Source organism: Phoca vitulina, unplaced genomic scaffold (assembly GCF_004348235.1).
Source record: "Phoca vitulina isolate PV1807 unplaced genomic scaffold, GSC_HSeal_1.0 scaffold12, whole genome shotgun sequence".
NCBI classification, from domain to species: Eukaryota; Metazoa; Chordata; class Mammalia; order Carnivora; family Phocidae; genus Phoca; species Phoca vitulina.
The window spans coordinates 25585288-25602163 of NW_022589715.1; the positions used below are offsets into that span (position 1 = coordinate 25585288).

At 42.5% G+C, this 16876-nt stretch overlaps 1 protein-coding gene across 3 annotated transcripts in view; it reads left to right on the plus strand.

The window, feature by feature from the left end:
• The first annotated feature begins 762 nt into the window (after positions 1-762).
• The window catches only part of ADD2 (adducin 2), a 106397-nt gene continuing 90283 nt past the window's right edge, over positions 763-16876 (plus strand). For 2 of the 3 annotated variants that reach the window (XM_032410760.1, XM_032410758.1), the window contains exon 1: positions 763-1210. The gene's annotated coding sequence lies outside the window, so the exon portion shown is untranslated. Of the gene's footprint in view, positions 1211-1257; positions 1505-16876 lie in introns of those variants that run through there. The other variant, XM_032410759.1, reaches the window with a different exon arrangement.

The window sequence follows — 16876 nt, forward strand, 5'->3', positions numbered from 1 at the left end:
ATGGCCCCAGAATCTAGAAGGAGCAGAGGGGCCATGATCTGGTTGGGGGAAGTGACCAGGGGCTTTTCTGGAAGCCATACTTGCCCTGCAATCAACATTTTAAAACACGTAGAGTGGATGCTGATTTGGGGAAGCTGGTGGAGCTTATGGGGGTCTGAAGTCCAAGCTACCACTTGACATTCCTACTCTGAGGGCATATTGAGAAACACTGTCAGAAAGTACAAGTGGAAGATGCTTTAAGTACACTGTTATTTTACAGACTAAGACAATAATGCCCAGAAAGCTTAAGTGACTTCATCAAAGTCACACAGCTAGTTAATGGCAGGTCTGAGACTGTAATCAAGGATTCTGGTTCTCCACCCAGTTCCCTTATTCACTAAACACCTGTTCCCTCTGGGATGAGGAGAGGGGTGAGAGGAGGAAGTAATGAGAATTGGAGGGACCTGGGCTCACAGTCCCAGACCGCAGTACAACAACAAAAATTTTGCTCTAGTTGAAGATGGAGTCAGAATTAGGGTAATTTTGACTCAGAATTCAAATGGCCAACAATTGCTATTAAAATCCCTAATAGTTAATTTTCTAAAGGCAGATGTCCTTCCCAGACAATAAATATTCCATCTGTAAGACTTTTTTCTTTTTTTAATCCCAGGGAAGATATAGCGTTTAAGGAAGCTCACGTTTCAGATTTTCTTCCTAGTAACAAAATCCTCATATTAGCTCTTGGCTCTTGCGGGCAGTTGGTAGTGCCGGAGTGGACGTGGGCAGAGGCCGGGCGGCGGGACTGCGGGTGGGGGGGCACTGCAGCACCGCGGCCCTGGGGCAGCCGGGCAGCGGCCCGCTAGAGGGGGCGCTGTGGGCGCCGCCAAGCGTCCTTTTGTCAGCGCGCACGGCCAAGAGAGCTCTCATTTCCTCCCAGCCTCGTGCGGGAAATGGATTTAATTCTGACTGCAGGGCTGTAAGGGGCGAGCGGGAACGAAAGCCTTTTGTCAAGGAGTAGCAGCCTCTGTTGTCTGTAATTACCACTGACGCGGAGAAGCTGCATTGCTGGTGGAATTCCAGGCAGCTCTGACAAGTGTGGGGCTGCAGGATGGGAAGAAAACATTGCTCTGCAGATTAGCTGGGTGCATTTATTAAGCAGACACCCAAAGGAAAAGACAACAAAGCAAAACAACAGTGGAAGACCAGGGATGGATAAGATGCTGTGCCGGAGGTAAGCCCGTCTTGGGAATGGGCATCGTGGCTTGCCTTGGTTTTGTTTCTTTTAATGGAATTTGAGACCCCTACAGCATCCCTCCACTGTGCGCGAGCTGGTTGGTCCCGATTGGCGAGCGTCTGCTAGTGTGTGTGTCTGTGATGCAGCCCTTCCCCGCGGCTGTGTGTTTTGTGCCTAAAGGTTTCTGTTGACGATGTAACATTGGAGGTTCTTCGGAAAGCGGGGCTGAGTAGCCCTGGCCTCTGCGAGGGGATGGTTGGGCGTACTCGCTCCGAGCGCCACTCCTGACAGGTGGGGCTTTCTTCTCGGTCAGGGCTGGTGGGTGGCAAGCGTCGCCTCACGGGGGCTGCCCCTCCCTTCCCTTCCGGCTCGGCCGCCGCCCTCCAGGGGAGCGGTGTGGGGTGCTCGGCCGGCTGGGCGCGTCCCCCGGGCGTCGTCAAGGCTCGAGGCGGGGCGCTCTGCCGCAGCTGCGGGGCCGCAGGTGCGGCATCGGCAGCCGCCTGCATTTGGAGCAGGGGAGCTGGCACGTGAGCGGGTCCCAGTGGATCTGGATTTTTATGCCGCTCCACCACTTTGGAGGGAAAAAAGGCCACTGTCCCCAAGAGGTCTTGCCAGTGTGTTCCTCTCTTAGCTTTCATCTCCCCTCCCCTCTCTTTTACTGCCTCTTCTTCCCCCCCCCCCCCATCCCCGGGTTGGAGGCCACCCTTGGTCTGGGAGGCCGGGTGGGGTGGGGGTGGGCTGCGTCTGCCAGTTTTGAAATCACCACCACTGAGCTACAAGGTGTTAGGTTAGGGGGAGTGGGGGCGGGGCAGACTGCTTTAGGATGCCGATCAGGCGCTCTGTCTAGCCTATTGTCTTGCTTTTTCTCCCCCTTCCTTTTCGTCTGTAATCTCCACCCCTTGCCAAAGAGAGGGAGAAAGAAAGACTGAAAGCCCCAGGAGAGAGAGAGCGAGAGCGAGAGAGAGAGAAAGAGAAGGAAAGGGGAAAAAAAACCCCAGCCCACACCCTATCAAATTCTTTTAAAAATTGTCATTTATCTGTGACACATGATTATTACCCATCTGTTTCTTTACACCCACTCTTCCCTCTTGCAGTTTGTTGTCTAAGGTTCAACTGGCTGAAATGAGCCGCCTTAATAATAGAAATCAAATCTCAGTTTGCTAAATGGACATTTTGTTCTTTCTGACTAAGCCCAAAGGAGGGGTTGATATGACATCCTGGCGTGAGCAAGTGATTGGAGAGGGTAGACCCACCTCCTTTCACATCTAGTGTGTGGGTCTAGTTAAGGTACATGAGATGCATGTTTAACTTGTACAGTAGGGGTGGCCTCTTTAAAGGGATTTAAACATTGGGTTTCATTTTAAGAGAGAATTCGCCAACATTTGAAGTGAAAGTGCTTTAAATGAATAAAAGCAGATAACTGAAGTTTCAGACTTGCAAGTCACTCTGGCCACTAGCATATGAATAGTATATGTTAGAGATTTAACAGAGGGATTTAGACCATTTAATATTTTTGCTTTATAGTGTTCTACCTTCATTCTGTAAAGCGATCAGACTTTTGTCAGTGTGTATGGACCAGGATCTTGCCCAGCCCTGCTTCTTCCCCCACCCCCGTCCACTTTTCATCTCCCCAACCCCAATAGCAAACCTTTTTTTATTATTGTAATTTCAATATATTTTGGAGAACCACTAAAGATAAATCGTTCTTTGATCCCAAATCCATACATTTTTGTGGGAAGCCATATATTCTTTCTTGTCCAATTGCCTAGCCTTATTAGAAATCTGCTTGTTACATACAAAATATATAACACTGCCTGAAATGACGCACCTTATGGTGTGGTTTCTGGGTTTGGTTGAATTGGCTTTAAGCGTTAGGATGGTGCTAGAATTAGCAAATCACAGCTATTTAAGAGTTTACAGGTGATCAAATATGTTTGTTGGGACAGAGTTTAGTGTTAAGGTTTTAAATGTATGTTTAAAAGACTTTGATAAATATATTTATCACCTACCTTGTTCTACAAGGAATTTAAGACAGTTTATCGGGCTTCATAAAACATAGCAAGGGAGACTAACTTAGAAGTAAATGAGAAAGAAAAAAGAAGACTAAGGGTAGAGATATAAAATGGTATTAAGAATGAAGCTAATACAAAAATACAAGCATAAGACCCTCTACACTTGGTATGAAGGTAAACAAATCCAGCTCTAAACTTTCCAGCATCTCATGGAAAAAGGAGAACTGACCAACCCATGACTCATATGTTTTATTTATTCATTGACTCATTCACCCATTTGTTCATTTAACAAACACTCAGTGAGGACCTACTATGTGCCGGGTTCTGTGAGGGGTGCAGGGACAGACATGGTCTCTGTCCTGACAGCAGTTACAGATGAATGTGAGGAACTGACATTCATCAAGGAAACCCTGTAAATGAATGTATAATTACAGATCGTGCCAAGAGCCGTGCAGAAAAAATATGAAAACACAAAATGTCACATGTCCAGAACATAAAACAAAAAATAAAAACTTCTTAAGTGAAGCACAATTCTTGATTCTAAGAGCAGAAAGGAACTCTTCACAAATATGATAGTGTTTGGAATGATGTCTTCAATCATGTTCTTGTCAGACACAAGGAGGGTTTCATACTGCTGTTTTTAAAGTGTTCCTCAGTGTGAGCTTATATCACTCATGGGTCTCTCAGACCACTGGGGTTCTGGGGATATATACATTTTGAGGAATCTGTGTCTTCTCTAAAATTAGCAGTTTTACTTCAGTGATAATCTTAAATAATAATAAAAATGTGTTCTGGATTATCTTGATGGCAACTCCAAAGCCAATGGTGGGGCCTGTATTTGCCTCTGTATCTTCCCATGTGAGCCAAGTGCAGGCCTGGTGGCTCAGGTTATGAGGCAGAGAGGAGTTTAATTAGAGGTACATGGAGAGAATGGTGAGTCCACACAGGGCACAGGCTCATCAGACTCAAAAGAACAATTCCTGGGATCAGCACTATATTGGCAAGGAATGATGCTCTCATGCTAGTTGCACCTTCATATGCACGAGTTGCAGCAACTTATTAGCAGCAGGTGATGTAGTGAAAACACAATGACAGAGTTGCTGTTGCTGGTTTCAGCAATAATTGGATTAGATCTACACTTAATGCAGATTTGGTAACCCCCGATAACTACCTTATGTCCAAAGCAATGAGACGAGTAATTTGGTGTAATGATTGAGTGGAGCCAGACTGTCTGACTTCAAATTCATTTTTTTACTTACTAGCTGTGAAACTTGGGCAAGTTACTCAGTCTCTCTGATCCTTAGTTTCTTCTTTTGATAATATGGAGATAAATATGTGGTATTGATTTCATCATGATATTACAAGGATTAGAGTTACTACATGTGAAAGACTTGGAGCATATAGTAAAGTTCAATAGATGTTGGTCATTACTATGATTTTTATTATTATGAAATGGCACCCATTTATGTAGGCATCTCAGGATGGGTTTTAGTAGAATTTTAAATTATGGTACCTGATTATCTTCAAGGTAGCAAACACATTTTTGAGGTTATTAATATTGTTTTGCACACATGCTTTATAAGTTGTCTGCATTAGTATTGTTGAAGCCAAAATTCAGATAGTGATAACACATAGCAACTAGACCTGAGACTATATCTTTCTGTTGTTAAACCCAAAATGGTGTTTTAATTCCAGCAAAACAATATTGTCTGTTGCAGGAAGTTAATTTTGTTAGTTTGGCGTTTTAAAGTTTTATAGTTATATTTATTTGTAAATTGATTTTGGCATTTTGGTTATATAAAAGCTATAATGCCTGGATGTTTATAACTGGTTTTGTTTTTTTTTAAAGATTTTATTTATTTATTTGACAGATACATAGCGAGAGAGGGAACACAAGCAGGGGGAGTGGGAGAGGGAGAAGCAGGCTTCCCGCTGAGCAGGGAGCCCGATGCGGGGCTCGATCCCAGAACCCTGGGATCATGACCTGAGCCGAAGGCAGACGCTTAACGACTGAGCCACCCAGGTGCCCCTATAACTGGTCTTTATGAGTGTACATATTTAAGTTACATTTTAATAAAAGTGACTTAGGTCAGCCTGGGTCCATGAGAAATTTTTTTCTTCAAAAGAGATTTTTGGGTAGTTTAAGCATTTTGGACTGTGTACAAGGACATACCCAAGATGCTTGGAGTAGAATTTTGAATCTCTAGAAGAGAGATTGGAGCCCTAATATTTTACTCTATATACCTTAAGTACCATAGTTTTAGCTTGAAAGAATTTTAAGACAGTAATACCAAAAACTGCCTCTGTTTACAACAACAACAAAGTCCCCCAGACTCAAATAGCACCTATGGAATGACAAGCTTCCAGCAAAGATTCGTCCTGGCCTCACTTCCATGATAAATCACATATGAGAGGTTTGTCAATGTTATTGAATGAGGTGAAAAGAAAGTCTTTTCTCTGTGGACTACAATGTTCGACTGTATAGATTAAAACGAGTTTATTGATTATATTGTTCAAATCTGTTTTTAAGTTTCCTTTGTACTTAATTGAGCTGTCAAAGATTACAAGAAATATGCCAGTCTCCCATTATAATTTTTGATAGCTTTCCTTTTGATATATACATATTATAGACCTATGCATTTATATTATATTACACACAGGTTTTATTTGATGCTGTGTTATTTAGGGCCCTGGTTGCCAAGGACTGATGGCTTTTTTGGGATGGGGGACATTTAGTGCCAAAACCAGGACATGCTAGGCAAAGGAAGACAGATCTATTTTAGTTGCAGAGAAGAGAGAGATAACAAACAATGGGCCCAGATTCTTCAAGGACTCTCTAAAAGATATAGTAGAGATGGTGCCAACCAACATCAACCAGCCTATGATTCAACAAGGGGCCCTCCCCAGAAGAAGCAGGGATATTCTTCCAGGTGAGTCCTAGAATAATTCTCAGGCTCAATGCACCAGGCCTGGATGGGCTATGGTGTGGTCAGGGGGAAGGTGAGGTATTAATCACAAGGCTCTAGGAAATTTATCAGCACCTTCCACCTTGAGTAACTGGACCCCAATCCTGATGTGTGCTGAGGGAGCCCCCAGTAACATGGGACTTTAACATAGCCAGCTTCAAACCAGGTCAGTTCTGATCACCCCCAACAGTTGCAGCTGAAAATAAAGATAAGTACATAAATATCACTTGGCCCAGCCATAAATATCTCTAGTGTACTTGGTATGACATAGGACCTCACTCCACAAGCAACCCGGGCAAGACCTGGAGGCTAGGGAATTTAGGATGTGGTTGCCAGAAAGCAAATACGGGAGCTCCATATGATATCTGGAAAGGTCTTCCCTGGTCCCAGCCTTGAAGTGGCTGAAAATAACTTAGCAAGCCAAGTAGCAAATTGACTTCTGTGAGTAGCAGCTTTAAGGACCATTGACACCCTCCACCCTATACCCTCCCCCTACACAGACAGCTGATTAAACCAGGCATGGACCTGTGAAGACTTAGGATCTCAGGGCTGGTAGCCATGTTAGGCCAAACAGGGAAGGGAGTCAGGGTGAGGAGACAAAACAAACAAAAACAACCCCCCCCCAAAAAAAAACCACCCAAAACAAAAAAACAAGACAAGAGGGTGATGATAGGTCATCCCCCTACTCCCCTAGCCAATTTAAAGAAGAAACCACTTGGTTTTCCTGAGGTGGCCAAGTGATTCTAGTTCTGGTAGCTTCCATGAGGCCCAGCTAGACCTTGGTCCCTGTGTTGATGAGGTTGCGTTCTATCCTGCCTGGGCTAGTTTGCTTGGGCTTGTGTTTCATCAGTCACACTGCTCCTGGCTAGAACCTTAGATTACTTCAGAGCCTCCCACTTCTCTTGCCTACATTGAACTCGAACATCAATCCAGAGTGATCTTTCTGAAACAGAAATTGAATCTTGACATTCCTCTACTCTCAGGATAAAACCCAAACTCCTTACCTTTACATCTTCTTCCTTCACACTCCACCCCCTAGGTAGGCTGACCCACCATCTTCCTGGACATGCCCCTTCTACACACCTTCCCCACAGTTTCCACACCTTTCTCAGGGTCTTTCCTCCAAACTTATGTACCCTCCCCCACTTTTGTCTGGCAAGTTGCTTCTTTTAGAAAGCCAACTGAATAGACAAACTTCTAGCAAGCCTGATTAAGATAAAAACAACAATACAAGAAATGAAAGGTTGTATGCTAACATATGTGAAAATCTTGATGAAATGGACATTTTCACAGAACATGTGAACCATGACTATTTCAGAAATCGAATGTCCTGTTTCTGGATGGGAAGAGTAGTTGTTGCAAAGATGTCGATTCCTCACAAATTCTGCCACGTAGATGGCAGCCTACCTGGTAACCAGAAGTGATGCAGATTTGTTCCTATTTTTCTCTTCCTTTGGTCATTTTCTGTGGAATTTTAAAAGGGGTACTTAACTGCATACGCTCCACTGCAAATCATTGTATTGAAGGGAAAGCCAATACATGTGCATTTGAATGTCATTTATAAATTGTTTTTCTTGAAGGGCAAATGAAGTTATTAAACTTTGAAATGCATGGAGACTTTATGAAGACAATTTCTTTTAACAATGGACATGATTTTCAGCCCATATTATTTTATTGAGTATGAATTTTATTATATTTACTTTCTTTATTCCGCAAGGAGCCCATATAAGAATCTCTTGACTTTTGCTTTTATTTTTTTATTTACAGATTTTATTTATTTATTAGAGAGATAGAGAGCACAAGTAGGCTGAGCGGCAGGCAGAGGGAGAGGGAGAAGCAGGCTTCTCTCAGGCTCCACGCTGAGCAGGGAGCCCGACACGGGGTTCGATCCCAGGACCCTGGGATCATGACCTGAGCTGAAGACAGCCGCTTAACTGACTGAGCCACCCAGGCGCCCCTGTTGACTTTTGCTTTAAAAAAAAATTGCTGGCGGGCGCCTGGGTGGCTCAGTTGGTTAAGCGACTGCCTTCGGCTCAGGTCATGATCCTGGATTCCCGGGATCGAGTCCCACATTGGGCTCCCTGCTCAGCGGGGGGTCTGCTTCTCCCTCTGACCCTCTTCCCTCTCGTGCTCTCTGTCTCTCATTCTCTCTCTCAAATAAATAAAATCTTTAAAAAATAAAATAAAAAAAAATTGCTGGCGAAAGGGCATCTGGGTGGTTCAGTCAGTTGGGCATCCAACTCTTGATTTCAGTTCAGGTCATGATCTCGGGGGTCTTGAGTTCGGGCCCCGAGTCAGGGCTCCATGCTCAGCGTGGAGTCTGCTTGAGATTCTCTCCCCCTCTCCATCTGCCCCTCTCCTGACTCATGCTCTCTCACACACACACACTCTCTCTAAAATAAATAAAATCTTTAAAAGAATTGATGGTGAAAAGATAGTTAAAAAGTGAGGGTGCATTCAGTTCCTTCCTCCTTTACTGTGTCAGATGGTAGAGCATCCATACTGATTATCTCAACATTACTTTATTTAGAATTGATTCTTCTTCCCTCTTAGCACCACATTTCTCTTAGATCCTTCCAACACCCTCATTTGTGTCCCAAATTAGCTACATCTGTTACCATAGTTATGCAGTATCCAGCTTAACCCATTCCATGCTTGTTCCTGCTGTACTGTGCATGAGACTTCCTTTCTTGCATTTCCAGAAGACCTATCATTATTTTTCTTTCTTTTTCTCCTGCTGGCACCCCCCCGCCCCGTTTTTACTGTTTTTAAGGCAATGCGTGTGCATAGTTAATAAATCAAATAGGACTGAAGGGCTTCTAACAGAAAGCAACAATCCCTGCCCCAGTCCAAATCCTTATCCACAGACAGGCAAACTGCTTTTAGCTGTTTCCCATTCTGTTGTAGTTACCTCTGTATCTCAAAATAATATGTATACATTGCTGCTTCTGAATTTATCAACTTTGATCATCATCTAATGACCTCATGCCATGACAGTCAAGGATGTAGTTTATATCATACATACATTCATCTCCTCACTTTCTTTCTGAGGTCATCTCTGCGGCTCCAGACAATGCATTGATTAAAACCAGATTTCTCATTCCATGGACTGTTAATTGGGTCACTTGACTCTACTCTGTGTAAGGTAAGTCTACTACCACCACCTCTCTTTGCCCTGCTTCTTCTTTCCCTCTAGCTTCCCTTTACTTTTGCATTATCAAAGTTGATAAAATATTCATTCTGTTCCATGGCCATAGTTAGTTTCTATTATTTGTCTATAATTATGGTAATTCTAAAAGCTGAAGATTTTTAAACTGTTCGTTATCTGGGTTGATATTGTTCACAAGTAATCTAGGATTTCATATCCTTCTTAGGGGCTCCCATATCTCAACCCTTGGGCCCCTGGATAGCAAATGCTCACAGGATGACCCTGGGGACACCAGCACCACCACAGCTGTCCTAGTTCATCCCCTGAAGGGTGTGCAGTTTCTCTAAGGAGACCCCTCCAGTGATCAAATTGATGAACTGAGAAACAGTGGTGTCTGCATACTATTTTGAGATGCGGCGGTAACTACAGCTGAGTGCCTGGCTGGGGGGGTCACTGTGAATGCGCACAGGAGAAGGGGTGAGTGGGGTCTGCTGCTCCACAGAGACCTGTAATTTGTGCTCCAGTGTCCAGTCTCTTTTTTCTTCCTGCCCTGTATCTTGTCTGCCCTATCAGAGTCTGGGACATCTTCAGGGCTCTGCCCCAGATCATCTGCCTCCTTGGCTCCAGCATCTTCTGCCTAAAATTTGGGCTGAGCCTTCTTTTGCTTCAAACATTAGTCACCAGTTCCCCATCTGCTTTTTGTCCTACAGAAACTTGCTGAAATCTCTCCTCTGATAACAACCTGCTTTCACTTTGTTATTATGGGATTATGCATTTTTATTCCCTTATGGTCAATTTGATGGAGTCCAAGGAGAGAGAGAGAGAGGAACATAGGGATAGGTGGGATTAGGCCTGCCATCTTGAATTAGAAGGCAGGGACATTAGTTTTCAATCAAGCCATGCATAATAGCAATAAAATAAGCTATTGGCATGCCCTGATTTAAATTTAAACCCTAGTGAAGTTTGTTCTTCTTTGTTATGAAAATGCCTTCAAATATGTACGGTACCTCTCAACTCAGTCCCAACATCTGCCATCTAGTATAGTGCAGAAACACTGAATCATTATTCCATCCCACACTAAGATGAATGATTTTTAGCTTACATACAATTCTAACAGGCTGAGTTGTTTCTCTTCAGAAAGGTGCAGGTGACAAATTAGAAGAGTTTGGCTAATAGTCTGAAAGAGCCCCGGATAAGAGGGTTAAGAGAAGACAGAAACTTCTCCAGGTAACCTGGGCTGCAGTTATTGGCCAGTTGCTATGGAAGGTCATTTGTCAGAGTTGCCAGTACTTGATTTGGATGCAGAAAGTAAGGAACTAACACTGTGTGTCCTCAGAGGGAGAGGGGCTGCTGGCTTTTTTTTTTTTTTTAACCTGGATAAAAAGGAGGGATTTGTGGGTGCCAAAGGCTTTGTTCAGAGAGTAAATCTGGAGTTATGTCACATAAGAAATTTCAGTTCCCTCTACGTTTCCATCTAATTTGGAGATAATTGCTCCATTCTTCAGCCGTAGCAATGATCACTGAGACAGAAGACAGTTTGGGGATCCTGCTTTATAGATCTTAACTGTTAAAGTTATAGGCTGTAAAAACTCTTGGCAGCTTTGAAGCCTGTATTTGTTATACTTGATTCTGAACTGAAGATGTGTCAGGTTTAAGGATGTCAAAGAATTAAAATCTGCTTTTCAAAATCTATTATATTTATGGATGAAATGATCAAGGTCTATGATTTGTCTCAAAATCTTTTTTTATTGGGGGATGAATGGGGTTGAGGTGAATGGAGATGGATTACAAGTTGATAATTGCTGAGATTGGGTATAATATCTAAACTGGCACTTTTTAGAGTGAAAGGAGGTGCTATTAGTAATTACATTGGAACAAGAGACATGACCCAGACCCTTTCAGGAAAATTGCAGTCTACTCTGAAGCTAGACGATGGGTACTTGGGGTTCATTATATAGTATGCTCTCTAATTTTGCATATTTGCAAATTTTTCCATAATTAAATATGTCTACTGTTTTATACTTTTTACTGTTTTGTTAAAATTGGAGCCTTTAATCTTAACCATGATGTTAAACATAAGTCAACTTTAAACATAATATGAAAATAGCTAGAGAATATTGTTAAAGGATAAATCTATCAAGTTAATTTACAATAATGGGACAAAAGTCCATAGATTCTGTAATTGGGACACCCAGGAAACAATAATTAAGTCGACAATGTTATAAAGCAGATCTCTAGCTTTAGTTATGCAAAAGGGCCTTGTTTTTATTGCTATGAATTGGGTTCATCAGGATTTTATGGATGGGTGGTTTCATCCTCAGAAAGGTCAAGTCTGCTGGGAAATGAGCAGAGCCAAGAAAGTGGGGCTTCGATTTGCAGAGCAAGTCCACATGCTGATCTGTAATTATCTTAATGTCTCTCCTATTCGAGGTTCTCCATTACCTTTTACCTGCTGAAATAGTCTTTCAAAGTTAGTCAGAATTTGAGAAAGAAGGTCTCCATTCTTGCTCTATAATTACCATGGTATGTCATCCCACGGTTTAGTGAAGTTTTTGCTTCTGCGCATGTGAGGTGGTATGGCTGACTTACGTGGATGAGGCAGCAAGGGTGGGCTCTGTCTCTGTCTTTCAGGATGTCAGTTATTTTGTTTCTGCCAATCAGAGGGCCCAAGTGGTTGTGGATTTGGAGTGAGGTTCTTAGTGCCCTATTCAGAGAGGGGTTGAAATGAATGCCCAGCTGCCAGATGGCACCTTGAAAGGAGCCTGGGAGTACCAGGCAAGGTACTATATCATATGTGGGCTCTTTCAAGGCTAGAGTGCTGCTTCTATAGGATCAGGAATCAGTTCTTTAAAAACGATTTGTTCTTTTTTTTTTCTTTTTATTAACATATAATGTATTATTTGTTTCAGGGGTACAGGTCTGTGATTCATCAGTCTTATACAATACACAGCGCTCACCATAGCACATATCCCTCCCCAGTGTCCATCACCCAACCACCCCATACCTCCCACCCTTCTCCCCTCCAGCAACCCTCAGTTTGTTTCCTATGATTAAGAGTCTCTTATTGTTTGTCTCCCTCTCTGGTTTCATCTTGTTTCATTTTTCCCTCCCTTCCCCTATGATCCTCTGCCTTGTTTCTCAAATTGTACATATCAGTGAGATCATATGATAATTGTCTTTCTCTGACTGACTTATTTCACTTAGCATAATACCCTCTAGTTCCATCCACGTTGTTGCAAATAGCAAGATTTCATTTTTTTGATGGCTGCATAATATTCCATTGTATATATATACCATCTCTTCTTCATCCATTCATCTGTTGATGTACATCTAGGCTCTTTCCATAGTTTGGCTATTGTGGACATTGCTGCTATAAACATTGGGGTGCACGTGCCTCTTTGGATCACTACAATTTTATCTTTGGGGTAAATACCCAGTAGTACAATTGCTGGGTCATAGGGTAGATCTAAAAATGATTTGTTCTGATGCTATTTGTGTTACTGGATAATTTACTATTGTGTCCCCTGTATTATGCAAAAGAAGGTCACCTTTTAATTTATTTGCTTGTGCTTTTTAAAGTCAAGCTTATTGAGATATAATATACATAGAGTACAATTCATCTTTCTTAGGTATATTGTTCTATGAATTTTGACAAATATATATATTCATGTAATCACCACCACAATCAAGATAGAACAAGGTTCCCTTGTGTCCCTTTGTAGTGAATCTCCCCCATCCACCCACAGCCCCTGACAACCACCCATCTGGTTTTGCCTTTTCCAGAATGTCCTATAAATGGGATCATACAGTGTAGTCTTTTTTTCCAACTTCTTTCACTTTGTATAATGTTCTTGAGATTAATCCTCGTTGCTACAAATATCAGTAGTTCATTTCTTTTGATTGCTGAGTAATATTTACTTGGATGACTATAGTTTGTTTAGCTATCCACCCATTAAAGGACATTCAGGTTGTTCCCAGTTTTTGATGATTATAAATAAAGCCACTGTACCTATTGACATATAAATTTTTGTGTATTTTAGTTCTCTTGGGTAAATAAATACCTAGGAGTGGGGTTGCATTGTGGTATTGTAAGTGTATTCTTAACTTTACAAGAAACTGCCAAACTGTTTCCAAAATGACCGTACCCCATTTTGCATCCCCACCAGCAATGTATTAGAGTTCTAGTTGCTCTAAACTTGGTATTGCTAGTTGTTTGTTTGTTTGTTTGTTTTCTAGCCATTATGATAGATGTGGGGTAGTATCTCATTGTGGTTTAATTTGCATTTCTTTAATGTCAATGACTCTGAGCGTCTTTTCATGAGCTTGAATGCCACAGTATCTCTTTTTTGGTTGTTTCTTTTAAATGTCTGCAAGTTTCTGCCATTCTGAGGCAAACGGGAAGGGGTATTTCCTCAGTTTCAAAGAGGGAGCAGAAGCATAATGGGGGTATGGGGAGCACTATAGGGGGATGTAGGGAGAGTTGCCTAAGAGGAAGGTAATATGCGAAGGGTGAAGGGGGTAAAGTCAGGAGCTGGGGTATCTCATCCTTCCCTCCTGCTCAGGCTGCTTCGGGAGCTCTTCTTTGGAGGATGTTGTGGTTTGTATTATGAGGAGCTACTCCCTTAGGAAGTAAGGGAGGGATGGAAGAAGACAGCTATAATATTGATTCCTTTTTTTTTTTTAATGTGCTTACTCCAAGTTCTGGTGTTTATATCCTTAATTCAGTAAATATCTCTTTAAAATAGATGTTTGGCCCAGATAACCCCTTCTGTTAATTTTGGGCAGAAGGGAAAGGAGAGTTACATAAAAAATATTCAAGAAAATGCATATTTCGGGCGCCTGGGTGGCTCAGTTGGTTAAGCGACTGCCTTCGGCTCAGGTCATGATCCTGGAGTCCCTGGATCGAGTCCCGCATCGGGCTCCCTGCTCGGCAGGGAGTCTGCTTCTCCCTCTGACCCTCCCCCCTCACATGTGCTCTCTCTTTCATTCTCTCTCTCTCAAATAAATAAATAAAATCTTTAAAAAAAAAAAAAAAAAGAAAATGCATATTTAAATTTGATTGATGTAGGGACCCAAAGAGATATTTGAATACTCATGTTCATAGCAGCATTATTCACAATAGCTAAAACATAGAAGCAACTCAGGTGTCCATTGATGGATGAAGGATAAGGAAAATGTGGTATATACATACAGTGGAATAATATTCAGGCTTAACAAAGAAGAAAATTCCAGGGTGCTTAGGTGGTCCAGTCAGTTAAGCGTCTGCCTTCGGCTCAGGTCATCATCTCAGGGTCCTGGGATCGAGCCCCACATCGGGCTCCCTGCTCAGTGGAGAGTCTGCTTCTCCCTCTCCCTCTGGCCCTCCCTGCTGCTTGTGTTCTCTCTCTCTCTCTCTCTCTCTCTCTCTCTCTCAAATAAATGAATAAAATCTTTAAAAAAAAAAAAAGGAAGAAAATTCTGACATATAGTACAACATGGATGAAACTTGAGGACATACACTAAGTGAAATAAGTTAGTCACAGAAAGACAAATACTGTATGATTTTATTTATACGAGGTGCTTAGAGTCATCAAAATCATAGTGACAGAAAGTAGCATGGTGGTGGCCAGGGTTTGGGGTGGGGAAAATTGTTTAATGGTTTAGTGTTTAATGGATATAGTGTTCCAGTTTTACAAGATGTAAAGAGTTCTGTAGATGGATGCAAGTGATGGTTGCACAACATTGTGAATGGTACACTTAAAACTGGTTAAGATGATACACTTTATGTTATGTGCATTTTACAGCAAATAAAGTTTAATGTGATTGAGGTATGCTAGCAACAATGAATTATTTATCAGAGTGGTAGGTAAGTTTGTTATGGTTTGACTTGAATATCAATCTCTCAGTAAGTGTTTACTGAACACCCTCTATGTGCAGCTACTCTTCCAGGTGCTGAGCATGCCTTGGTGAACCAGGAGATCACACTCTAGTGAGGAGAAGAGGAGGATGTGGGGATTTGAGGAGAGAGTGAGAAGGTGGGAAATGATCCTCTTGAAGAGTCTACACCAAGGAAGGTTGTTTGGTAATGTTTAGAAATCATTTGAAAGGTGTAGAGAGAATTTTGAAATAAGCCCAATTTCCACACCTGTGTGCAAGGGTTAACTACTCAGATGTACACTGGGAGCAAGGTCTTGTAGTGTTTGACCAAAGGTGGGGCTCTTTGAGGTGAGAACAGTGAAGGAGAGAGGAACAGAGGAGTTAGAGGTACTTTGCAAGGGGATTACTACCCAGCTGGGCTAGTTAATATAACCTAGATAAGGAAGGATGTGAAGAGTGGACTTTGGGGGTAGATAGTGAAAAAATAAGTAGAAGGTCTCGGAGACATTGGAGAATCAGAGTAGGTAGGCTGGAAGGGGATTGTCAAGGAGGAGGATGTGAAATCCAGATGTTGGAGGTGGTAATCTTATTGGTGATGACAAGGTCTAGGGTATATGACTATGGGAGTTGGGTGGCTGAGGCTGGGGTGGAAAGAGAGATGATTGGCATGGGAGGCCAAGAAAATGTGAGGCTGGGTGTTGGGTGGATCACCGCATGGGTGTGAATGTTGAAGTCATCAGGAATGAGAAAGGAGGGGAAGATGGTAAAGTCATCAGTGAGTGAGGGGAATGACCAGGAGAGTGGTGGGGGATAGCCACAAGGGGGCTGATGGCAAGCCTATCTAGTTGGGAGCTGTGGACTCCCAGGGCAATGGGGTTTTTGAAGCAATGGCAGTAGATGTAAGTGGCTGTAAGGCACACAGAAGCTATCTACATGGTACCAAGGCCCCGAGGATATGGGATGTGTGCTGTGAGAGAACAGTGAGCTCAGGGGAGAGTGAGGCTTTAGATTTTTTATTTTTGGATCACAGAAATGGGCTTTATGTAGCAGATTTAGGGAATCCTGCAAAGAGTTATAGGATTGTTCATGAGAGTGGCTTCCAAGCAGAAAGGAGGGTAACCAAGGAGACGTTACTGACTTTGGGCTGTTCAAAACTCAATTAAAGGCAATTAACAGTATCTGGTGTTGTTTACGAAAGTACTAGTCTCATGAGAGATCTCCTAGCAGTTCTTGTGCGTTGTGAGAAGAGAAGGAAGACTTCCTCTCTTGAGGCATCTTGTGACTTCATGTCATTAATTCATGCATTACCTCCAGCCATAAATCTCATGGAGAGGACAGAAGGTTTCTGTCCTTCCATATCACCATCTTGCTGTGGCTCTGAGATGATTCTCTTGTCTAGCCTTGCTCTGCTGATGGTGACCTTTAACAAAATAAACTGCGACAGGAAAAATAAAGATTGACGGAGAAGTTGCACTTTCTCAAAATTCATGCTCATGCATTAGAACAGGACATTTTTGGAGGAATGAAGCATGTTACAGGGAAGGGTGAGGTTTCTTAAATGGCCAAAAATCTCAGAAAAACACTCTGCACTACGTGGCAATCCTGAGGCATTTACTTTCCCACTCTCCAAAATAAGTATTTTTTTTTTTAATTTCCTTTCCTTCCACTCCCACCCACCTTG